Source organism: Eptatretus burgeri, chromosome 4, assembly GCF_056783735.1.
Source record: "Eptatretus burgeri isolate ZD-2024b chromosome 4, Ebu_testis_v1, whole genome shotgun sequence".
In the NCBI taxonomy this organism is placed as follows: domain Eukaryota; kingdom Metazoa; phylum Chordata; class Myxini; order Myxiniformes; family Myxinidae; genus Eptatretus; species Eptatretus burgeri.
The window spans coordinates 93,266,587-93,293,049 of NC_140964.1; the positions used below are offsets into that span (position 1 = coordinate 93,266,587).

Below are 26,463 nucleotides of genomic sequence, written 5' to 3' on the forward strand. Positions count from 1 at the left end.
CCGCTTAAATGGCCCGTGTCCGGAGTCGACCTGCGATGAGGTGCGATCGCCCGGTTTACCATCCGCGTGGGTACTTAGGTAGGTCGAGTTTGGCGAACAACCCTATCCCACGCGGGTGGCCGATTGGCACGATCGTGGTGAGGCCAAAAGGTCCACCCGTGACTAGCTCCCGGTGTTAGTCCGAGAGGGTCACGACAGAATTGTCCGTCCGGTGGGCGACGTGCCGCGATTCGAGTCACGTGGCCGATCGCACGCCGGCGGGCGCGAATTCGCAACACTGGTGTCAGGTCGTGGGACACAAACCCATCCCCCTCCTCGCAACACTGGTGTCAGAGAGCGGGAAAACAAACTCTCCTGTCTCCAGCTAAATTCACGGGAATCGGTCCAGGGGTGAGAGGAGCGACCCCCGATTCCCTCCAAATTACGAGTGAGCTAAATTAACCCGTTACGAGAAATAAGATGGCGTCTCAAGGCGAGTGGGAGCCGGGGTTATTAGAAATGGATTTAGAATGTGTAGAATCCATGGCCTAGGATGAGATCCCGTGCAGGAAATGCTTGTTGTGCAGGACGAACTCCCCCAACCAAACGCAGAGCCTGAAATGGGTGCAGCGGCGGCCGTGGTGTATGACACCTCCCCTTCCCTCCTCCGAAACCCTCCCCCGATCCCTGCCGAAACGGCTCACCTGAGTGCGCCTGACATGGCCCAGCTCTGCGCCATGCTGGCAGGAATCAGTGGGGACATGCAAGAAATGAAAACGAATACGCAACAAATGAAAAACGAAATGAAGGCGAATTTGAAGGAAGAAATGAGAGAAATGCGGAGGGAGACGCAGAACATGGGAATGAGCCTAAAAGGAAGCTTGGACGAACTAAAAAACGAAATGACAAAGGAAGTCGACACGATACGAGCGGAGGTGACCGGGTTAAAAGAGAAAGTAAAAGGAGTGGGGGTTGCGATGGAAGAGAGCAAAAACGAGAGGGCAAACGAAATAAAGACGGTGGTGGGAAAGATAGACAAAGTAGGAAAAGGACTGAGAGAAGTAAAAAAGGGACAAGACCAAATAAAGGAGGAAATAGGGAAGAACACGACGGCGATAGAGGAATTAAAAAGAGAACGGGAAAATAAAGGAGGGATTGGGAGCCGTGAAGGAGGACTGTGAGAAAAGACATCGGGAAATGACAGACAGAGTTGAAAACCTGCGAAAGGAGGTAAAGGCAGAGACACAGAAAGGATTAAAGGAAGTGGGGGAGGAATGTAGAAAGAGACATGAGGAGGTAATTAATGAAATGGAGAGGAAAGCCGGAGAAAAAACAGAGGAACTGGGGGAACGGATAGAAAAAAAACCGGGGCGAGACGGAAGAGCAGTTAAGGACAACGAGGGAGAAAATTTCCAAGACAAATAAGATGGTGACACAGGTACAAGGGGAAGTGCAGCAAATAAGAGAGAAAGTCGGGGAACTGTCGTTAGGGATGATAGGGGAGGAATTAAATGGAGTAATAAAGGGGAAAATGGAGGAAATGGAGAGGAGACTGACGGAATGTGTGGAGACCCGGTGTGAGAGGCAGGCAGGTTATATGTCACCAGTGTGTCTCCTTCGGGAACAGGGGGAGAGGATATACTCCCTCGAGGCGGATTGTGCCCAGGTGGGGCCAGTGTCACAGGGCGGAGGAGGAGGCTTGCCCGATGCGGGGGTGAGCATGCCAAGCTTTGGGAGGGTAGAGGCCACGGGGTCTTTTGGCCTAAGGGGGGTACCCAGTATGACTGTTCCGGTGGGTGTGCAGAGTGCGAGTCCAATGGCTTGGGGGAGTAAGCGGGATGACGCAGGGCATGTACAGACACGGACAGGGGTGGTAAATTCCCCGGGCAAATGGCTCGGACCCTGCGGGAGTGAGGCACCGTTGGGACTGGGGAGGTACACCCCCCCAGGGGTCCCTTGGGAACTGGAGGGGGGGACCTCGAAAGGACCGAGGGTGCCGCTACCCCCGTACGATGGCAAGACGGACTTGAGGGCGTACATGGCCCAGTTCCAATGTGTTGCCAGAGGCAATGGCTGGAACGAGGCACAGGGTGTGGCACAACTCACGGCGGCCCTGCTTGGCGCGGCCTTTGAAGTCCTGACCACGGTACCCAGTGAGGGGGTGACCCTGGAGGATCTCTATTCGGCCCTAAAAAACCGATTTGGCATGGACCAGCAGAGCGAGCTTGTTAAAGCTCAGCTCAACGGGCGCAAACGACGCTCCCAGGAATAACTGGGAGAATTGGCACACGACATTCGCCGCTTGGTGGGGATCGCGCACACCAACATGCCGCCAGAGTACCAGGAGGAGATTGCCCTGGACCATTTTCTCCGAGTGATAGGGGGCACCGATGTCGGAGCATTGCTGACCGTATGGCGCCCGGACAACCTCCAGAAGGCGGCTGATACTGCCGCCTGCTGGGAGGCAGCCAGAACGCCATTGGGAGGGGCTGGGCGGCATGTGGCAGTCCGACAGTGCGCTGGGATCCGGGGCAACTATGGGCGACCAAGCGTGATTGGAAAAGATGGTGCAGGGCATGTTCGACCGCCGGTTCGGGAGACCTGAGGAGGGGCGGTCGGGTCCAGGAAGGGCGAGGGATGGGCCATCAGGGGGTACCCCAAATCGGAACGGAGGGTACCGGAGGGACGTACCGGAGTTATATAATTCAGCGTACCGGAGGCAAACACCTTATATTAGCAGAGGAGGTGTTATAATTGTGGCGCAAGGGACCACCTGCAGCGGGAGTGCAACGTCCCGCGGAGGGAAAGGCCCCCGCGAAAAGAAGAGCCACGGCCCCCCAGACCATCAACTCCGCCCCGGGTCAATAGGGAGAGCCAGGCCCAACCATCACCCCCCCACCAGTCCCCGGGAAAGTAAGAAGTGCCGAACATGTAGGGCTGTGTTCGGCACTCGGACAGAGAAGAGCCCTCAGAACTGCGACAGGTCATCAATTGTGGCCAAATTGGCAATGGCAGCTTTACAATTCGGTGCAAAGTTGCCGGCGTAGGGGTAGACACCGTTGTGGACACAGGAGCAAGCGCCACGATCATCAGCCCTGTGGTCCTTGATTCGAGTGTAGACGATTGGGATGAGATCCACCGTCTGTAAAACCATAGTTTGCAGCTAGCTACCGGGGCAACGGCCCCCATCATAGGACGTGGTTTCGTGTCGTTTAAATTGGGCACCGTGAAAACAAGGATAGAGGTTTGGGTGGCGAAGGTGTGCGACCCATGTATAATAGGGTTGGATGTGCTAACGGCCGGTGGTTGTAAGATCGACTTGGGCCGGGGGGTCATGCAGTTGGGTGGTGAGGAGTTGCTGTTAGCGGGCGTGAGCACGGACGAGAGGGTGGAGCTGGAGGCTCCTGACTCAGTAGTCATTCCCCCGGGTGCCGAGGCGGTGGTCCCGGCCAGGTGGCGAGCACACCCAACGTGGCAGGGCTCCTGCGGCCTAGCGGAACTACCGGCAGGGCCGTCAACCCCGGGTTTAGTCGTGGGCCACACCCTGGTAAGTACCGACGGGCCAATAGTGCCCGTGCGGGTGATAAATGTTAGCACGGAACCACGCACTATCAGGAAGGGCACGAAGGTGGCAGATTGCACCCCAGTAAAAGAGGTCGCAGAGCGAAGGGACGATAACGTCGAGCCGGACCGGCCCCAGAGGGAGTCTCCAGACTTGATTAGGAATTGGCCCAGTCCCATTTGCGAGATGGTAAATCGGAGTAGTGTAGATTTGGAGGATGCCCAGCGGGAGGCCTTATACAAGCTGGTCGACCGACACATGGGGATCTTCTTGTCACCCGAGGATATTGGACGTACGGGCCTGGTGCAACATCAGATCCACACCGATGGGGCCCGGACGGTCCGTCAGCCTGCTCGAAGGCTCCCATGGAGCAAAAGAGAGGAGGCTGATGAACAGGTTGAAAAGATGCTCAATGCAGGTGTCATTGAGCCCTCGGGAAGTCCTTGGATGTCACCAGTTGTGCTGGTTAAAAAGAAGGATGGGACCACGCGTTTCTGCATGGACTATCACCAGCTGAACAACGTGACACTCAAAGACTCCTCTCCCCTACCTAGAATTGACGATACCCTCTACGCCGTTGCAGGCTCTAAATGGTTCTCAACTTTGGACCTCAAGAGTGGGTCTTGGCAGGTGGAGATGGATAAGACTGGGAAGGAGAAAACGGCATTTTCCACAGGGAAGGGACTGTATCAGTTCACTGTGATGCTGTTCGGTTTGTGTAACGCCCCCGCCACCTTTGAGAGACTGATGGAGCGTGTACTAGGCGGCATGCCGTGGCAGTCATGCCTGGTGTATCTGGATGACGTCCTGGTACACGCGAAAACATTCACCCAGGAGATAGCCAATTTGGACCAGGTGTTTGAGCGCCTCAGGCAGGCAGGGCTGAAATTGAGCCTGGAGAAATGCACTTTGTTCGCGACAGAGGTGGCCTATCTCGGACACGTGATAGGCCGCGAGGGGGTGAAGACCGACCCCGGAAAAATTACAGCGGTAGAGGAGTGGCCCGTACCTACAACTGTCAAACAGCAGAGATGCCAACTTTTGGAAATCAGAATTAGGGAGGATTTGCAACCGACACCAAATAATGTGCGCTAAGCGCACATCTCGAGCGAGGAGCGCTCGACCCTCGCGGCGGGGTCCAGGGCCCGCCTTAGGGCCCTGGAAGCTCTGGGGTTCTAGACGCTCTCTAGTGCCCTCTGAGCCCTATTTTGGAGCATTTAACATGTTAAGAATTCCCACTTTTTGAACAAAAAAAGGGGAAAATTGTGCACTTTTTAATGTTACATGTATGTTAATATTAGTAAGTTAGGGGACAATCAAAGATTAACAAAAAGCACAAAAGAAGCAATATTTTTCTTACCTTACTGGCTGGTACTACTGCTGCTTGCTTTTTCCATGGCAGCTTTGCTGAGTGACAGCTGTGTGGCTCTTTTAGCCCTTCTGATTATGTCTTTGCTGTATTCTCTCTGGTAGCAAGGGGTGCTATGAGCTAGTTTTTCAATTAAGAGAGCTTCCAGGGTTTTGACACTCAAATTGGGACGAAATTCAGTATGATTCTTCCGTACAAGACTGAGTGCCCGCTCACATGATGCGTTCGAATGAGGAATGACCAAGATTCCCTTCATCACTTTGCTCAAATTAGGATACTTCTTGGCACCAGTGCAGGGATCTGTGAGCTGTGAAATCCGATGCCACTGCTCATCCACTCTCACTGTCTCAGTAGCAATTGTAGCTATGGAGGCGTCTGCCTGGTAGTGAGCGAATTCACTCTCAAGACTGTCTATGTCACTATCACCGCCACTGAACAGACAGGGGAATTTCTTGATGAAAAACTCCACAAAGTCAAACCCCACTTCTTGGTGTAGCTTAACATCCAGCACCTGAGCATGCTTGGCTAATTCATCATCTAGCGGCCAGGTTTTGAAGATGTAATTGCAGGCTTTCACATAATATGAGCGAACTGCACTGAAGAAACCTTGGATGTCTGACTCACTCAGAGTGAAGGTGGATTTCTTGAGACTCCTTTGTTCCCTTATATACAGTTTGGCATCGTTCCCAATCATGAGGTCCTCATCATTCTTCTGATGATTTCTGTCAGAGAAGGGTACATTTACCAGAGCAACCGATGACACCGATTGTTTCAAAAACCGTACGAAGATATCTTTCAGAAGACCATTCAATTCTCCGTGCAGGAGATGAATACAGGGTTCGTCTCTTTGGAGCAGAAGATTCCCCTTCTCAAAAAGCTTGTTAGCATATCGAAGGAAGAAACAATAGAGTTTTGTTTGTGGAGACAAGAACATCCTGTTGACACGTTTTTCTCTAGATTCCTGCACAGTGTTTGAGGAAGATGCGCTTTTAGTTGTAGAACTCGTAGTACACTTAGCCGCAGGGTGATCACACTTGCGTTTACTGCCAGCAGAAGAGGTCAGACTCGTAGTACCAGATCCAATTTTACGTTTGAGGAGAGAGCTTGAGGTAGGTGCAGCCAAGGAAGACCTCTGATTCGAAGGTTTTGCTGAGCTTCTATCAAGTGATTTGGCAAAAGCAGAACTTAACTTGGGTCCTTCTTTGCCTGTAGATGGGACTATCACAGTCTTTCTCGACTCTGAAGGGATCTGCTTTGTAGATGAACGTGATGAAGGGCCGGTGATGCTACCTGCTCTCAGCATTGGTTTTGGTGCTGTCCCTGCTGTCTTCTTCGCAGCAGATACTGCAGTGGTAGTGGTGAATGCTGCTCCACTCGTGCTTGATCCTGCAGTGCCAGTACTGGCAGTAGATACAGTGCCGTCCTTCTTGCTCGTTGTTAGAGTCTTGGCTACAGTTGGTTGCATTTTTCTTCGTACTTCTTCTTTGAAGAAGAGGCGAAGTGGCTCCCACTGTTCAATCAGCCTGTCTAGGCACTGACCAAGGGACAGCCACCTTGTTGCGACATGCTTCAGAATCTTGTGTGTCGGGGCATCACAGAGTTCTTGCAGTGCTTTCACTCCTTTGACGCGTTTACTACTTTTGTCCAAGTAGTAGTAAATATCGATGAGAAAGTCATCTAATTCAATGGGTAAGGCCTGAGCCGCCTTCTTGGCCGTATTGTGCATCATATGGCAAGGGCATCCCATGATGTAGCACTCTGGATTTTGTTTGTGGATATAAGCAGCGACTCCTTTGTGCTTGCCCACCATGACAGAGGCATTATCAGCACAAAAGGAAACACAATTTCCCCACGGAATTTTCCTGTCACTGAACTCATGATCAAGCAGTTTGAAAATGTTTTCTCCAGTGGAATCTTGTTTGCACGCAGGCAAACTTAACAAACCTTGCTTCACAATCCCAGCACTGTTGTCATAGTACGAAATCAGGACAGGATATAGCTGGGCCTCACCACTGTCATTGCTACCGTCTGTAGCTAGGCTAAATGGAGCTAGTCTAGCAATATCGGCAGTAGATGAAGCAGTAACATTTGACAACTCACCAATTATTGCTGAAGTTTTTGTTCTTGCACATCCATACTTTGAAGCAACTTTTGAATCTGGAAACATCTTTTGAAATAGAGGTCCAGCATGATCTGAGACTGATATGGGCAAGTTATGTTCCACAATAAATCCACTAAAGAGAAGTTCCGCTCGGGTAACATCCTCTTCCTCGCTTGTCCCTTGTTTGGTGAAATAATTCAGAAGTGTACCGGTACTCGTGCTCGAAGATCTCTCCTTTGCAATGTCTGTGTGCCGTTTGCTTCCAACGTGCTTCCGAATATCATCGCGACCTCCGTGCTCAACTGAAATATCAACGCTGCATACTGTACAATACGCATGATGAATTCCTCTTTCAGACTTTCGAATACACGGGTATTGGAGACTGTATTCGGTCTTGTACTTCTGAGACCATTTCTTGGTCTTCGTAAGCTTCTTTTCTGCCATTTCGTAATCAACATCGAGGGCTTGAAGCATCGGTAACTTCGAAGTCGATGTTCCACAGCTGCAGCGCGACTCGTAGAACTCTAGCGGCTGTTAAACACCGCACGGTGGTCGCGACCGCCGGGCTGGTACGGGGCCCAGCTGCATGCAGTGAGCGTATCGCATGCATATACACTGTGCATACATACCGCATGCACTGTATTGCACACATACCGCATGCACTAAATCTCAGTGCATGATCGCATAAGCGAGATCCAGACCCAATGTTTCGCTGCTCCTCATTTGAATTTGCAATTTTTTACGTACAATTTGGTAGCAGCGAACGTTATGGAGTTACCACATGCTATACGTAGCAGACGATGCTTTTCATTCAATTCTCATACTAGTACATTCTGATTAGTGAACAGTGCAAAAATATCAAAATTTCGGGAGGATAAGGATAGTGATCGTAAGGGCGGGAGTTTGGGTGAATTTTCGGAAGCCTCCCGATGAAATCGGGAGGGTTGGCATCTGTGAAACAGGTACGGGGCTTTTTGGGACTTTGCTCATACTACCGGTGCTTCGTGGCAAACTTTGCAGAGATAGCCAGGCCCCTTCACCGGTTGACGGAGAAGGGGTTGAGATTTAATTGGACAGTGGAGTGCCAGGAGGCCTTCCTCAAATTAAAGGGGTGTTTGACATCCACACCCGTTTTAGCGTGCCCCACCGATGACGGGATGTATACCCTGGACACGGATGCAAGCCAGGAAAGATTGGGAGCAGCCTTGTCTCAGACACAGGGGGGCTTGGAAAGAGTGATCGCGTATTACAGTCGGGCCATGAGTAGGCCCGAACGAAATTAATGCGTAATTCGCAAGGAGCTATTGGCTATGCTGTCTGCCATGAGCCATTTCCACCCGTACTTGTACGGGAGGAAATTTTTGGTTCGAACTGACCATTCCTCCTTGCAATGGCTCTTACGGTTCAAGGAACCGGAAGGCCAGATTGCAAGGTGGTTGGAAAAGTTGCAGCAGTACGATTTCAGTGTGGTCCATCGAGCCGGTAAGGCTCATGGGAATGCCGATGCGCTCTCTCGACGCCCCTGTCTGGGAGAAAACTGCAGATATTGCACGAGACATGAGGAGAGGGACCAATTGGCAGACACCTCCCCGAAACTCCCAGTCCGTGCGGCCCGGGTGGTCGGCCCAACTTTGCCACTAACCGCGGGAGAGGAATTTGGTGGATTGGCATGGAGCACGGCCCAGCGGGAAGACCCCGTGATAGGGCCAGTGTACAAGTGGGTCCAGGAAAACAGGAGGCCCAGTGGGGAGGAGATCGCCCCATTCGGAGCGTGAACAAAAGCATACTGGGCTCAGTGGAAGACCCTAGAAATGAGGGACAACATCTTATATCGCAAGTGGGTGGAGATTCCTTCCGAACAAATTTCTTGGCTGGTGATAGTCCCTGATGGGTTTAAGACCCAAATTTTGAAACAGGTGCACGGTACCTGCGCTGGCGGCCATTTGGGCAGGAGCAAAACAAAATCTCGGGTCCGCCGGCGGTTCTATTGGGTTAACATGGGGCGCGATGTACAGAACTAGTGTCGAGCATGCGACGCCTGTACTGCGAAAAAGGGACCGCCACAGAGGATGAGGGCCCCACTCCAACTACATCAGGTTGGGGCCCCCCTTGAGCGAGTGGCCATGGGCATTTTGGGACCACTGCCCCGCACTCGCCAGGGTAATAAGTACATCCTCGTAATTATGGACTATTTCACCAAATGGCCGGAGGCCTTTGCCCTCCCCAACCAGGAAGCAGGGGTCGTGGTAAAGGCCTTCGTAGAAGGATTTACATGCCGGTATGGGATTCCGCAGGAGCTGCACACGGACCAGGGATGAAATTTTGAGAGCGAATTACTAAAAGAGGTGTGCAGGCTCCTGGAAATTCGAAAGACACGGACAACGCCCCTGAGACCACAGTCTGATGGCATGGTGGAGAGGTTCAACAGGACCCTGGTCCAACAGATGGCCCTCTTCACCGCCACTAACCAGGAGGACTGGGACGAACATCTCCCGTACCTCCTGATGGCCTATCGCGCGTCCCAGCACGGGTCTACCGCGTGGAGTTCGGCGCTGTTGATTTATGGACGGGAGCTGAGAAGCCCCGTCGATTTATTGTACGGTCTGACGCCTCAGCGGCTTGATAGGCCCCCGGGGGAGGGCTGTGCCTGTCGGTTGGAGCAAGGCATGGAGAAGGTCCATGCCTTCGCACGACACCAGTTCCAACAGGCGGGCATAAAGATGAAGCGCAAGTACGACCACCGGAGCCAGGTGAGCAAATACCCACCGGGGGCGAAGATTTGGTTCTTTAACCCCCGGCGGAGGAAGGGCAGATGCCCGAAGTTCACCTGATCTTGGCAGGGCCCGGGGGTCGTCCTGGCGCAAATCAGTGACGTGGTCCTAAAAATTAAAATGGGACCACGGGCCCTTCCCCGGATCATCCACGCGGACCGCCTGAGACCTTACAAGGGCGACCTTACGCCCTCATGGATATGTCTTGCCGGAGGAGTCGGCGCTGGAACAGCCGCTCCCGCAGAGCCTTGCAACGAGTTCACGAGCCCAGTAGGGAGGGATGAGATCCCCCCCCCCTGCAAATAAGGATTTGGGGACAGTGACAGACAGTGAATGTGTGGAGGGGACGTAGCTTAGTTGCGTAGTGTTAAAAGCAACGTGCTGTAGTGTAAGGGACGACGTGGGGGCACGACTTAGTTAGGGGATGCAGTTAGAAGGATGGCAGAGTTCAGCGGTGTGTGTGTTGAAGAGTTGGTGAGTTGTGTTGTGACATGATGAGTGAGTGAGGCCAGCGGGTCTGTGTGTTTGGAGCGAATGTGGAATGCATGGTGCGATGAGTGATTGGGGGGAGGAGTGACTCCCGCCCAAGGGACTCCGGGGTCAGTGTAGACTGAGTTAGTGGGTTAGTCAAATTAACAAAAATGGAAGTCGTTTTGTTGTTGGTGGGAAAGTAGGCTCGAAACCCGTTTGGAGGGGTGCAGGAGCCCTGTTGACGGGCTGGGAGCGTGGCTGCGAAAGGTGAGTATCGCTAAGTGGGTACTCCGGGCACCAGGCTAGTCGGCCGTAGTAGGCCAAGGGCCCATGGGGGGCCGGGATAGCATAGTGGACACGGGTGCGCCCGCATGGTGCGGGGGCCCGGGGCGCCATTAGCCGCGTGGGTAGTGTTGTGGGCACGGGTGACCCTCGGAAAGGGGCCCGGGAAGCCAGCCTGCCACGTGAGCGTTTCAGGGGAGTCGCCAGGGAGGGCACTCCCCGGTTTTTAGGGAGCTGGTAGGCTCGGAGGCGCCATCGTAGGTGAATCGGCAGAGGGTAGTGCCTGCCAAGGGAGCCACGTGTCCCAGCCATGAGACCGTGTGAGGGCACGGAAAGAAAATTGGGGGGCGAGGCCCGAAATTGTAAGGACACCAACACAGGCGACGTGAATCTGGGTTGTTAGAACCAATAGCTTAAGCGAGAGGCGCTTGTTGAAAGCCCCGGAGTAGTTTAAAGGTTAATGGTTAGGGTAGATTAGGAGATGTACCCCTCCGTACCATCCATCCCTTCGCTGTCGTTGTGGGCCGCTGGACCCACTTTGGGTTCGATCGCTGAAGTCTGGGGAGGCCATCCTGAGGCTTGAATTGGGCCTCGGCACAGGACGCTAGCCCTCCCTCATTCCCCTCCGGGAAGGGAACGTAGGGGTTGGGAGTAGGCTTGGTGACGAGATAGGTTAGCCGAACAAGGACGATAAAGGGGGTTAGGGGACGAATTATAGTGGGAGGTATAGAAATAAAAAAAAAAAATTAAAAAAGAAAAAATTAATTAATTGGGGCTAAATTGGGTTTTACAAATTAAGGGAGTGGGTATGTACAGTGACAGGCAAAGGCGATAGGTGGGAGGGAGACAGGTAGGTAGGTAGGTCTGAGCCCGCCTTCTGAGTGACCAGCACCACCGCACTCCCTCCACCAACCTCCATCTCAAGGCGAAAGGCAGGCCAGCTTCATCTGCTGGCTGTGTTACTTCAAGGCCTGTGCCGGCCAACTTCATCGGCAGCTGTTGTTTTGCTTCAAGGCCTGTGCCGGCCAGTTCGTCCGCCAGCTGTGTTTGCCTGCAGCGGCCTTGTTCTGCAGGCTGTGTTTGCCTGCTCACCTTTGCCATGCCATGCCCACTGCCCTGTTCACCAGCCCTGTTCAACCTTGCTTTGCCATGTGTGCCAGGATCATCAAGCAACAGTTTGCAAGCTGCAAGAACTGCCCTGCTGGCAGCTACAACACGGGCCTGCATTGAGCAGCCCGTGCACCGTTTTGTTGCTTGCGTCAGTGCCCGTTCAGTGTTCTGCAGGGACTGCCTTGCAGGCAGCCGCACCAGGAGACTGCGTTTGTGCAGCCCATGCACCGTTGTGGTTCACTGTGTTCATTTTAAAAGGGGGAGGCCTAGGACTGCGTGTGAGCAGCCGGCCACGTTCCCTGCCACCTGCATTGCATGAGCCAGAGACTGCATGCGAGCAGCCTGGCTCCCTGCTAACTGCTTTCTTTTTGCAGAGTCCATTGATCTTGGGCCATGGTTTCGTGAACAATTTGTAAGTTAAGGTTAAGATGTACTGTAAATATGAGTGCGCCCCCGGCATGTATGTCTTAGCGCCGGCAATTTTATTTAAGTCGTCCGTATGAGTGGGTTTGTTTCGTTAGTTACTCAGCCCTCAGGTTATATATTTTGGGGACACAAATACCATGAATGTCGCACTCAGGGATCATAGGTAAAACGTACTAGGGGAGAACTACACATCATGGCACACGAGAATTTGACGACTCAGGACAAGTCTGTAAAAAGGGGAGGGGGTAGTGTTACGGCTGTGGAAATTCGCAAACCACCATTCAGGTCCCGTAGGTGAGGTATCTCTTAAATACATGTGTAGTTAGCCCCAAACCCGTTGTTTAGAGGGAATAGATGCGATTCATTCGGGCTGCGATGCTTTGAGATAGCCGTTTTTCTGTTCTATCTTTATTTTGAACCAACCACGTCTCAACCGCCATCACACAACAACCACCAACCACAACGCCGCTTCACAACAACAACCACACCTGCCTCTCAACAACCACGCCATCCTCACCACTCCGCCAGCAACCGTCAACATCTCCACGAACACAAAAGGGGAACAACAACTCCTGCCCCGATTTCTCTGGTAAACAAGAATGGCGGTTGAGGCTCAACTCCCACCCCGATTTCTCTGGTAAACAAGAATGACGGTTGAAACTCGGCTCCCGCCCCGATTTCTCTGGTGGAATGTTCCCTCCCTCCCCCACATGCCGCGAAGGGAGGGGCGGGTTGCCAGGGAAATAAAAGGGCGCACGGAGGTGACACCAGAGGAAGTGACACCAGAAAGAGTGACACCAGAGGAAGTCAGGTCAGAGGAGGTCAGCTCAGGGCAGTTGGTGAGAGTGTCCGTATCAGTCGGCGGTTCATGGTCTTCTGCCCGTCTGGGTCTTGGAGAAGCAGTCCGTAGAGCGAACCGCTCGTTGGAGCTTGCAGTCGGTGGGGAGTCCGGATGTCGCGGAGGGACGTGGACTGGAGGTGCCGCTCTGCCAGCTGTGTTGCGCGGACCTGCGCATTCGTACAAGGAGCGCCGGAGAGAGCTCGCCCACCATCGCACTGCGAGGGTGCAGGTAACCTGCAACGGTCTCATGGGACTTGTTCGGTCTGCCAAGTCCCACGCCATAAAGGCCCACGGGCCCCGTCTGCCCCCTTGTCTTTGAGGGTGGCCTTTTCTTTTGTTTTTTTGTATGGATCTTGTGGCGCCGTGTCTTGTAAAGTAAAACTGCATAAGTGTTGCCGTGTGTTCGCGTATTCGGTCGTAGCTCTGCATTGTTGTTTTTGTTTTAAATTGATATATGTGTGCTCTTCGTGTGTCATGTAAATAAAGTGCATTAAGTTGAATTGTTCCCCGTTTCGCTGCGTCCTTTCCTTCCTTTGAATCTCCATCTTGCTTCACGTAACGGGTTCGTCGTGGGCTTAATACGCCCGAGAATTAATCGGAACCGTCGAGGCCGACGATAACACCGCTCGGTTATCCTGATAGTATGGAACGGACCACTTAAACGGCCCGTGTCCGGAGTCGACCTGCGGCAAGGTGCGATCGCCCGGTTTACCATCCGCGTGGGTACTTAGGTAGGTCGAGTTTGGCGAACAACCCTATCCCACGCGGGTGGCCGATTGGCACGATCGTGGTGAGGCCGAAAGGCCCACCCGTGACTAGCTCCCGGCGTTAGTCCGAGAGGGTTACGACAGAATTGTCCGTCCGGTGGGCGACGTGCCGCGATTCGAGTCACGGTGGCCGATCGCACGCCGGCGGGTGCGAATTCGCAACAATATTCACATTGTAAGAGTGAGTTTGATGATCTAAAATATTGTGGTCTTGGGATATTAGAAACTAATCCAGAAGAAATGAGACATTAATAAACATCTGAGTTCATTTGTGTGCAGCTTTTTAGCTGCTGGTTGCATTATTGGTTAGGGGCATATCAGTGCCACTGATGCAGTGTCCAAATTCCCAGTGCACTGGTGCTCATTTTACCAATCTCAGGATGACATGCTGAGTCAACCCCTTGGTGTTAATTCAGCAGCCAACGGGGCTTGAACTCAGGCCACTAGGATCTCAAGCCACCACCCTAACCGCCAAGCCAACACCAGGCTTAACATCTGAGTGGTGATGGAGTTAAGATTTTATCATTCGGTTTTGGTGTTGAAGAAACAACACAAATGTATGAAAAGCAGAGATACAAGTCTTGGTGAAGAAGAAATTACAACTCGTAGTAATGCTAATAAAGAATTTGATGAAATATTTAAAGAAAAGGATTTATTTGAACACATCTACTTTAATGATGAAGAAAAGGAAAATTTCCCCGTTGACCTTTACAATTCAGTAAATGATATTTTCCAAGAAATAAATGGATGCGAAAGAATGAGCAAGAAGATTTATGGAACGTCAAGGGTTGGTTTCAAACGTTGGAAAACAACAGGAAGACATAAAGAAGAAACGCAGACAGAAACTAACGGGTGAAGAAGTATTTCAAAGAAAAACAAGAGATTGTTTGAACCACTTTTAAAAACTTCCCAACATAAAATGATGGATGTTTCTGCAGTTCCTGCAATAGAATACTCCTAAAAAATTACCCCCGTGTGGGAGTGACGGTCATCTCTATAATGTTTTTAGGTCACCTCTATCATCTCAGTAGAGATGACCTAATAATAACAGTCTCGAAGTCTGTCCGCCCGTCCATACGTCCGTCCACAATCAAACCGAGTTGAGACAAATAATCAATAGTGGAATGGATAAAGGTCGATGAGACATGCACAACGATATAACTTTCAAGGTCGTCCAAGGTCGAGGTCAACGTCACGAGGCTGTCAAAGTTGCGAAAATCATCGATTTCAAATCGTATCTCCTCCCTCATTTATCAAGAGATATCAAATGTTATTAGTGATTCAGATACTACGGACTATTATCTAGAACAACATGAGCCATTTTTTTGAAATTTGCTCTTGTTCCGATTTTATAGCCTTTCAAACTTCGCTCTGATTCCCCGTATGGGCCGTTCATAAAGTACATACAAAAATAAAAGTATTAAATTAAGAACCGGAACTCTCCGAGACAAATATTACATTTGAAGCTTTTGTCAAATTTAACTAAAACAATGCAACACAAGTTTATATGCACACTTACTTTCATTTATGACATTAACATTGTCTTGAATGTCAATTTGTACTTTTATTTTCATAAATGACGTGCTGTGATATTAAAAGAAAAAGGTAAATTACACCGCTAGGGACTGCATCGTCATGACTTACAAACATCGGTTCATAAGGAACTGCTGGCTTTGCAGGCGATTAGCGATGTATGAGGGGGGGGGTGGGTGGTTTAAAGCCTGCGTACAGGGGTGGGTGGGTGGTACGACGGCTGCATACGTACTTTATGAAAGTGGTGTCGGACAACATGAAAGCGTTTCAGAAGATGAAGGTTAGCCTGTCGTCATCGCGAGGGAGAAAATTATCTCCGTTCACAGGAACATTTTCGACGTGATGTTTAATCCGTGGACGTCAATAATTGTTCCATATTACTGTATTACCGTAGTTAATAATTACTGATGCATTTGAGATAAATATACAGTTCGTTGTAATGTTCAAGTATTGTGATGTGATATGAGACGCATATGGGGGTGGGTGGTTTTGAAACCCGGAAGTAGAGCGTACGTACTTTATGAACTGCCCCTATTCCAGTCTGGCACAGAGTTACTTACTTTCAACCTCTGGCAGAGATGACCGGCACTCCCGCTCGGGGGTATTTTTTACTATCATAATCGATGAACCGTTGCCAGATACCTCCTAAAATGACAGACTCGATAGGTTTTGAAAATGGCGACTTTCACAACTTTCATGACCTCGTGACCGTGAACCCTGACCTCGAATCCGGGGAAAAATATGTCGCTGGGTATCACTCATCGACCTCTACCCACATACCAAATTTTATCAAGATCGGAAGTAAAAAGTTTTCTTTGTACCGGGAGGTGTTTTTGACCAACATCCAGGCTACGTGGCGGCCAAACGGGACGGAAATTCAAAAATATGTCCGGTTAGATACAAGATAATATTTTTTACTATCATAATCAATAAACAGTTGCCAAATATCTTGTAGAATGGCAGACTAGATAGGTTTTGAAAATGGCGATTTTTTTTTAACTTACGTGACCTCGTGACCTTGACCCTAACCTTGAACCCGGACAAAAGTTATATTGTTGTGCAACACTCATCGACCTCTACCCACATACTAAGTTTCATCAAGATTGGGAAGAAAAATTGTTGACGGACGGACATTTGGTCCGGCTTTATTAGGTCATCTGGGTAGAGATGACCTAAAAACTTCAAATGATAAAATATTTAAGTCAAATGATGGTACAAGAACGAGAAGATATAGGAGAATTAGAATATGATGATGAAAGATTATTTCAACAACTGGAAGAGAAAAATCAACCATTTGATTATGTTGTGAATGCTCTCCAAAACAATGTATATTCAACAGATTCTAAAACTATAGCAGGTCTCATTCCAACAGAACAACCAGCAATATTCTATCTTGTTAAAGAAAAGGTATTGATAGATAATGATGAATTGAGGTTCTTCTCAATCACCTGTTGAATTAACCTGAAGATTAATGTTTCTTTTTACAAAAGATGGATATTACATTTTAGCCAAGAATCGAGATTCAGATTATTTAATTGAACCATTGAATATGAAAAATGAAGATGACAGAGTATATATTGATTCACGAAACTCACTTGATTATGGGGTTAGTGTTGCTGGGAGAAGAAGGAAGAATGAAAAGGAGAAACACATTATTGAGGTTTTAAGTGGGCTTGGTTTAGGTGTTGATTTTTTTTCCAAATGACCCATCACAATTAGTAAATGCACTGTTATTGTTGTTTGGTAGTAAGAAGGCTAGAAACAACAAAGTATCAGCCATTTTTGACTAGTTCATGAATATGAAAATAATAAATGTCAATTCAAAGATATTTTATCTAATATTAAATAAGATGAGAAGCACAATCCTTATTTTTAATTTCACGAGTGGTCACACGGCTTCATTCCCTTATCCATGACAACTTGACCCAACAAAAGACTATGCAGGCTTCTTTATTGTCTATGGAAATTTGTACTCCCCTTTTTAATATCACAAAGAAAAATGATTAGTTTAGTTATCATCGGGGAAGCGGATACAAAACGATAACAGTTTCACCCAGAGCATATAACATTTCCCAAATATCTTCCAAAATTGCTCACCTTATGAAAGAACAAGGTGATGAACCAAAACCTACAAAGATTGAAACAAATGGACGTTTTTTTACAGTGATAGTCATGAAAATATCCTCAGGTATTAATTCACTGTGATTTGTTTGATGGTGTTTATAATGATGGAATAAGAACAAATGCAATATTTTCATTCAGCGCATACTCAACCCCAATTTGTTTTCAATTCATAATGGAACCGAAAAATCTGGTTTATCTCCCTGTGTCTGCAAAAAACATATGCAGAGTAAATTTGAGGATAACTGATGAAGATAATCGTGTGATTTCCTTCAATGGAGAAATTATATCCAGCAGAATGCACCGACGTGAAGTTTTCCCAAAAATAAATATGATGGTTATTGTGAGGAAACACGAGTTAGGAAAATATAAAATAATTACAGGGGATGGGATGGGATGTTACTTTCCCCATACCATAAGGGTGAAGGTATGTATCTTGGTAGAGGATACTATAAACGTAAGAGACAACGGGTGTAGGACATAAATTTCGAAATAAAGGAGAGATAATTGATACTCTAATGGGTATAGGTTCAACTCTTCTTAAACATAAAGACCTAATTGGTTCAACCGCTTCTGCCGTAGGAAATTGAGCAGGTGCTATAAGGAGGAAAAAGACGCCCAAAAGGAATCCCATAAATTGCAAGCAATAAAATAAAGAAAGGCAAACTCAATTGTGTCCCCAAGAACGACAGAAAATAATTCAACTAAAAAAGAAGACTACTTCAAGGTAAATGCTATAACAGGAACAGACTGGAATACAAATGGAACAAAAAGCTTTGAAATAAATAATTAACAAACTTATTTTAATCTAGCTGATAGTTTCTTGTTGTATAAATTTACATTCACTAAGGCTTGGAATACCACAAACGTTACACTCTTAAATGATTTCTTCTGGAATATGTTTGATCGTGTTCATTTGTGTATTGGAACACAAGAAGTTAAAGTGGTTGATTATGTCTCTGCTACATCTGAAATTATGAAATTTACACGATATTCATTTTGTGATGGAATGGGTAAGGGGGTTATAGTCAAATAAAGAAAGGCAATGTATAATGATGTTACAAAAGCAGGTAAGAGTTTTACCATTGCAGTTCCTCTTAAGGGTATATTTGGATTTTGTGATTATGATAAAGTTGTGTGTGGACATAAAATTAGATTTCAATTACAAAGAAATGATACTGAAAATGGATCGCTTTTTGGTGTTGAACATGCTTTTGGTGCTCAGAATAAATTTTGTTGATGAAATAAAATGAGTTGGTATATTCGTGAAGATACTCCTAATCTTAAAACAAAAGAGATGTTGATTGGAAGACTTAACGCAAAGAAACCACTAAATGTGTCATGCCTTAAAAGATGTCAACACGATAAACTCAACCAAACCACTTACATGCTAGAAGGAAAGCCACGATACCGATGGCTCATTTTTAAGAAACCAGATGGAGATACTGCTGCTGATAAGAATATTGCATTGAGTGATAATGCCATGGTGAAACAACTTCGGGTTTCTCTGGATGGAACATTTTATCCACATCAAAATTATGATCCACCGAAGCATACAAGTCTTATTAAAAGGTGTGTGAAAGCAATGGTAATCAAGAACCCATTTTGGATATAGTTGCATTTAAAAGCCGACATATAATCTATGTGATTGACCTGAGCACTCAAAAGGAAACTATAAAATGTAATAGAGTGGATACTTCCCTTTGCATTGAAAGAGGAGAGAGTGAAGAAGTTTATACATATTGTTTGTTTTTGGAAGAAACAGAATTACATATCAATGCAGATAATGGTGTTCTGATTAGTCTCTCAATTTTTTTGATTAATGAGTAGTAAAGTGCCAACTGGGGTATATGTTAATCAAATAAATGTTAATATACTATCATCTTGTATTCAAAATCAAAAGCTGCATATTTATTAATGTTAATACAATTCAGAGAAAAGGAGCAGTAAGAATTGATGTTTTGCTCACAAGAGAACAGGTGAAAACCTTTAATGATACTGGCTCACTTAAAATTAAAATGTCAAAACCAATGTTGAAGAAATATTCAATAAGAGAGAAGAGTGGAGGATTTCTCCCATTTCTAATTTCTTTATTTGCTGGTTTGATTGTGGCTGGAGCATTGACGGGTGGTATTTCAACAGCGGTGAAAACTGCCAACGAAAGGAAGGCTCAACTCCAGGCTCAAAAAGAATTGGAAAGACATAACAAAGAGTTGGAGAAACAAATTAGTGGAAGTGGTGTAATTGTAGATTTTGCTGAAAAACTTGAAGGTCTGCCTGATAAAGCGAGATTGTTAGTTGGAGATATGCTTTCTTCTACAGCACAAGCAGGTGTAAAATTAACGAAAAGAGGTAATGGATTATATCTTTCTAATAAATAAATGAGCATTGATGAGTGGTTTAAAGAATTTGGAAAGAATACAACATCAAATTTACAACTTGCCAAATACTGTAAGAAATTAAAAATTGATAATGTGGTTATTTGAGAGATTAACAAACTTGTCTAAACATACAAAGAATATTCTTATGAATTTAGAAGATAATGGCAGCGGTTATCATTGGGTTTGTATCTTCTATATACAGTACTATTAAATGAACAAACTGCCACTGTTTCCGAGACATGTGGTGGAGGGATGAGTGAGTTGTGGCACACATGTCCAGTATTGCTTCGGATTCCAAATGTCCCCTTTTGGAACGGATACATTATCGGAGTTCCGTGACAAAAGGGTCCAAAATTGCTGTGATAGGTCCCCAACTTGAAACAGCCTATAACCCCCCCCCCCAACCATACGAACACTGGACGAATAGCGTGGCGAGATGGAGTGCGTGCAACCGCTCAGCCAATAGCGTTCTGACATTTCCAACCGCGTTCATAAAGTGAGGCCCTGTTTATTTCCTTCCAGTCCTTCCAGACTGTAGTGAGAATTCTGTAAGCCACAAGATGCTGAAACATAAAAATGCAGACATGCGTGCAACAGCAGTACAAAATAGGAAACAGCTGTCAAAAGAATATCTCGCCACACGCTCTCGGCGAATTGCAAGACTACAATGAGAGACCATTTGCCCCCATACATAGCATTGGGAAGATGGACACAATGTGCTCTTCCTTTGCAATGTACATGTGGAAAGCTGAACTGCATTCCGGTTGCCTCGGGGTGAACGCTAAATTTTCCACCTGCTGTATGCAAGGAAAAATTGTTCTTCCCAACATTAGTGAACTACCTCCCCTCTTGCAACACCTTTTCACTGACTGCACACCTGAAGCAAAGGATTTTCAATCCAACATTCGGGCATACAACTGAAGTTTAGTGTTCACGTCATTGGGTGTACAGGAAGATGTGTTACCTACAAGGGGCCCATATATGTTCAGAATCCATGGCAGTGTTTATCATAGAATCGGACATTTTTCCCCGGGAACGGTAAACCGCCAAAGTTTTCGCAAATCTATATCTACGATATGCCAACGAAATCGCTCATCGAACAGCATGGAACAGCGACCTGCACCGTGATTTGCTTCAAAAGCTACAGGCAGTACTGCATGACTGTAATCCATTCGTAAGTGCTTATAAGCAAGCCGCCAAATTACTGGAACGAGAAGAAAATGATTCCATGAAGTTCGTTTTGAAAGCGGACCCAACGATACATTTACGGTGCTATAATCTACCGACAGCAGCAGAAGTAGCGGTTATCTTAACGGGAAGTGCTGATGTTCCATTGCACCGCGACATCATTTTGTACAAGCGGTCAAGCCTGGATCCGGAAAATCGTGACATCCACATCAATGAGACCCACCCCGATTATGACCCTCTTCATTACGTGTTGTTACTACCACAAGGGGATCACAGCTGGACATTTACCATCAAGAAACGAGATGGCAAATGCATCAGTATTATGGAGTTTTACGCTTATCACTTGATGGTTAGAAGCAACTTTAATGTAATAGTGTTACGAATCTGGAAACCATTCGCATTCACACATACAGTTGATTCAAAGTTTGGTTATTTCGTTAAGTGTTTGTGGGTAGTTAGAATCTCTTCCCTATGTCTAACGGGAATTTCATGTGTGCATTGCGAGTTTCTTTCTATTTAGTTTTCTACATCAATCCCCTCCACTCCTTCAGCGCCATTACGCACATGTTCGAGGCCACGGACATAGGCGGGGGTGAGATCACCTCTGGGCCAACTACGCCCCAGCCAGATGGAATGTTCCCCTTGTCCAATCGGGGGTGAGCACCTCAGGGCCAACCCCGCCCCAGCCAGATGGAATGTCGCCTCATCCAATGAGGGGAGGACACCGATCGGCTGGTGCCTCCCGACCAATCCGGAGGCGAGTTACCTCAGAGTGGATCCCTCCACCCGCCCGGGGGGAGGGATAAGAAAGGTGGCAAGCTGTCTCAGCGTCGTCTGCGGTCTTTTTCGGGGTTTCGTGGTGGTGGTGGTTGGGGCGGAGGTGTTCCATGGTGCTCGTGTCGTCGTTCGTGGCAGCCAGGATCGTGGGCTCGTTGGATTCCGGGTCGTGGGTTCGAGTCCCACCGTGGTGGGTTGGAGTAGGTGAGTAGGGTAAGAATACTGATTCTGGCTCACTTTTCCCCATGTAAATGAATGGGGGATTTTCAGCGATTCATATTTTTTTCCCTAAAAATAAATCCCCTTTTTATCCCAAGGTATATTTATTTGTCTCCCCTTTTAACTTGGAGGTTGAACCTCATTGAATTGAACACCTGGGGGTTGAACAGCTCACTCATTGAACCTATAAAGATTTGTTCATTCTCAAATTCCTTCAATAGTTTAATTTTCTTTGCACAATAATCCCCATCTAAAATATTGACAAACAAAACATTTGAATCTTTATATTTTTTAAGATACCCCATTTGTGCCATTACGAAATGATAAACTTCTCTTAATGCTCTTGTTTGACCACCTCCTGAGCCACAGGTTATTTTTTGTTAAGCCCCGCCCACTTTTCTTTAAGCCCCGCCCACTTTTGTTAAGCCCCGCCCACTTTCCACAAGGTATTCAATAAGCCCAGCCCACTTTTCTTTAAGCCCCGCCCACTTTTCCTAAGCTCCGCCCACTTTTAATAAGTTTTTTCTAAGCCACGCCCACTTTTCCTAAGCCCCGCCCACTTTTGCTAAGCTCCGCCCACTTTTCTTAAGGTATTTTTTCTAAGCCACGCCCACTTTTCCTAAGCCCCGCCCACTTTTGCTAAGCTCCGCCCACTTTTCATAAGGTATTTTTCTAAGCCACGCCCACTTTTCCTAAGCTCCGCCCACTTTCGCTAAGCTCCGCCCACTTTTCATAAGGTATTTTTTTCTAAGCCACGCCCACTTTTCCTAAGCTCCGCCTACTTTTGCTAAGCCCCGCCCACTCTTACATCATTTCCAGTTCATCTCTGACTCACAAAGAAATCACTAGAAAATTACAGGATGTTATGGTTTTGAAAAATTTCCCAATGAAGGCTTGCCGAGGCTTGCCCAGGGAATTTCCAAAGGAAACCACACCCACCAGTCTTTCTCGATAAAAGCTTCAAACCCAGGCTCCATTTTAAACATTTGTTTTTGCTGGCAATGGTGTGCTGTGTGCTTGTCTCGAACTCTCTGTCTTGTATGGAACGAAACCTTCAAGTTGATGAACTGGATTCAAACCTCTTATCTGTTGAGGTAAGATTTTTATTTTCCTATTTTCAAACTTTGATTGAAGCATACTCATTTAATAATTAAATAACTTAATTAATACATTATTATTTTCTCTCACAGGAAATTGTGTCTGAAATACGAAATGAAAATACTGCTTTTGCTACAACTTGGGGCGAAATTGTTGGCTTGGTTGAAGACCTTATGAGCGACCAAGACCTTGAGTGGGATGACTTTGGTGTTCCTTGGAACTCTCTGTCTTGTATGGAACTAAACCTTCAAGTTGATGAACTGGATTCAAACCTCTTATCTGTTGAGGTAAGATTTTTATTTTCCTATTTTCAAACTTTGATTGAAGCATACTCATTTAATAATTAAATAACTTAATTAATACATTATTATTTTCTCTCACAGGAAATTGTATCTGAAATACAAAATGAAAATACTGCTTTTGCTACAACTTGGGGGAAATTGTTGGCTTGGTTGAAGACCTTATGAGCGACCAAGACCCACAGAACGAGTTCGTCCTTGATGACCCAACCAAAGAGTTATACCTTGGAGACCAGCAAAATCCTGAAAAAGAGTTTTACAGCAATAGTACTCATTGTGAGTTATCAAGACAATACCCACTGAACAAGTTATACGTTGATGAGCCAGAATACAAGTTTTACCTTGGAGACTCACAAATTTTGAAAAAAATCAGTAAATGAGTTCTGCCTTGATGGTTTAAATAACTACCTTGGAGACTCAGGAAAAGGGTTCTGCCAAGATGGTTCTAAATATGGGAACTACCTTGGAGACTCACAAATTTTGAAAAAATCAGTAAATGAGTTCTGCCTTGATGGTTTAAATAACTACCTTGGAGACTTGGAAAGTTGGGGTTATTTTGAAGACTTGAAATGCTACCACTCTTTAGGATTTAAACCTATCAAGAAAGTTCTTACTCCCTCTTTCTATGTCATCAAAACTGAAAGCCTTAAAAGACAGAATTGGAAGAAGAGAAAAAAAAAAAAACGTAAGATATATATATATATATATATATATATATATATATATATATATATATATATATATATATATATATATATATATATATATATATATATATATATATATATATATATATATGTGGAAATCTCATTTTGAAAAAGACTGTGTTGGGTGAGGATTGAGTTGGGGTTGAGATTTTGAATGTGAGGGTTGGGGTTGAGATTTTGAATGTGAGGGTTGGGACACACACACACACACATACACATCAACAAACAAAAGTTAAGCCTTGACTATTCAGTTGAGGATTCTGTGTTTGGGGTTCACAGATGTAAGAACGTCCACCCCTTGACACACATTATATACTGTTATACACCTCGGACTTGGCCCTCGAGTGTCCACAACGGTGTATAGTAGGAGGGAGTGAAGCGCCAACCTATTGCTCCCATTGCACACACACACACACACACACAAACAAAAGTTAAGCCTTGACTATTCAGTTGAAGATTCTGTGTTTGGGGTTCACAGATGTAAGAACGTCCACCCCTTGACACACATTATATACTGTTATACACCTCGGACTTGGCCCTCGAGTGTCCACAAAGGTGTATTATCAGCTCAGTTTTGTCTTTTGTAATTCCTGTGAATAAAATGAACCTAAAATCTCTTCCCCTTCCAAATCATATATTTTATAAGTCCAAGGAACTGTATCTATTACATCAACAATTTTAAAAAGTTCTTTCGTCCATCGTTCAGTAAAACCCTTTTCAAAATGAGATTTCCACCTATATATTCTTACGATATCACCAACTTTGAACTTAGGTTTTCTGACATTAATCTCTTTTTCATATTTTAATTTTGTAAATGTTTCTGATGGCTTCATATTCGTTGACGTGTGAATCGTGTCATTATACTTATCCACAATATCCTGAATAAAAGATGACCATTGTTGTGAACCGAGTTGTGTGAATTTTTTATATAGTCTCTCTTTTAAGGTACGATTAAAACGTTCAACAACAACTGCCTTCCCTTCATTAAAGGTACTGTATAATGTAATACTGTTATTTTTTAGAAAATTCATAAATGTCTTGTTATAAAACTCTCTACCCTCATCAGTCCACAATTTTTTAGGTTTTCTCTTACTATTATTAAATATCTGTTGAAAAGCTAACATAAGAGTATTACCTGTTTTGTTTTTTAAAGGGACAACCCACGCATATCTACTCCTCAAATCAATAACGGTTAAAGCATACTTGTACCCCTTATCATTATTGAGTTCAATCAAATCAGCAGACCAGATATAATCAACTTCCTTGGAATAAACTTTCCTTCTCTGAAACTTTGTGAATATTGGTTTATGTAATTCATCAGCTAATTGCTCTTCAGTCTTAATGGCATCATTAGAGCCTATAAGTTTTTTGAATTTCCAAGTCCAAGTTTCAATTTAGCACTAATCATCTTCTTCACGATGAACCTATCAACTTTTTCTCTCAAGGTTGGATTTTGTATCAGAGACAAATTATACAACATTTCTCTATCGGCTTCATGCTTTTCTTCCAACGTTGTGGTATTCCCATAATCAATATCGTGTCTCATGCACACTTCATCAACTCTATTGATTGGTTTACTCCAGGATTTAGGATTGTCTGCCTCATCTAATCTTTTATCCAAGTTTGTGCCTGGACCACAGAAAGAATACCCTGGAAGATGTAATTCCCCTGGTATTCCAGTAGTTGTAAATTTACTTCCTGATAAAAACTTTTGTATATCTCCTCCGAGTTTGTGTTTGGAGATAAATTGATTTTTTTTTGAACCACACACCGAACATATACCTTTTTGTATAACCCTGTTATTTTTACTTTTAATATATGAAATATTTTTAGTATTAGTTTTATTTTTACATTTGAGACAATAACTCTTATTTATGAGAAAAATTCCTGCAGAGTGCAAAAACCTTTTTAGTTTCCAACATGCACATTTGAATCTTAATTTTTAAAACATAAAGAATCCTAAGAAATGCCTTCACTCTCTCCTCCATTTATTTAAGAAAAAACTTGAATTAAAATGAATAGCTTGACGATGCCAATAGTTTTGTCGAAAGTATTGCAAATAGACTTGTTAATTCTTTGTATTCCTCCTCGGTGGGTTGAGTTATTTTCTGTAATACCTCTATTCTTTTTTGAATCTCACTGGTTTCCATACTATAATATTTATTTATTCTCTCTCTTTCCTCCTTCTCTTTCTTCTCCTCCTTCTCCTTTTCCTCCTCTTCCCTCTCTTCTTCAACTCCTTCCTCATCCCTTACTATCCTTGAATCGCTTACACCCCATAGAATATTATACATATATTCATCAGGATTTCTTGTTATTCCTGTATCCAAAATATTTTTTTTTACAACAGGAAACCAATAAAATTTCTTTTGAATTTCTAAAAGAGCCTTACCTTTTCTTAACCTTATAATTTTTTCATTATTTAACATTCTAATTAAATCTAAAGTTGTCGGTTTATCAA

The 26,463-nt window shown here is 45.7% G+C and overlaps 1 protein-coding gene and 1 long non-coding RNA gene across 5 annotated transcripts in view; one reads left to right on the top strand and one right to left on the bottom strand.

Annotated features, from left to right (window-relative positions):
* LOC147028687 (uncharacterized) overlaps positions 1–26,463 on the bottom strand; it is a 170,837-nt gene that overhangs the window by 38,062 nt on the left and 106,312 nt on the right. The window lies entirely within an intron of this gene.
* LOC147028688 (uncharacterized) overlaps positions 22,885–26,463 on the top strand; it is a 46,612-nt gene continuing 43,033 nt past the window's right edge. Inside the window, exons 1-3 of the long non-coding RNA XR_015057665.1 lie at positions 22,885–22,992; positions 23,089–23,283; positions 23,380–23,571. This is a non-coding gene — a long non-coding RNA (uncharacterized LOC147028688). The remainder of the gene's footprint in view (positions 22,993–23,088; positions 23,284–23,379; positions 23,572–26,463) is intronic.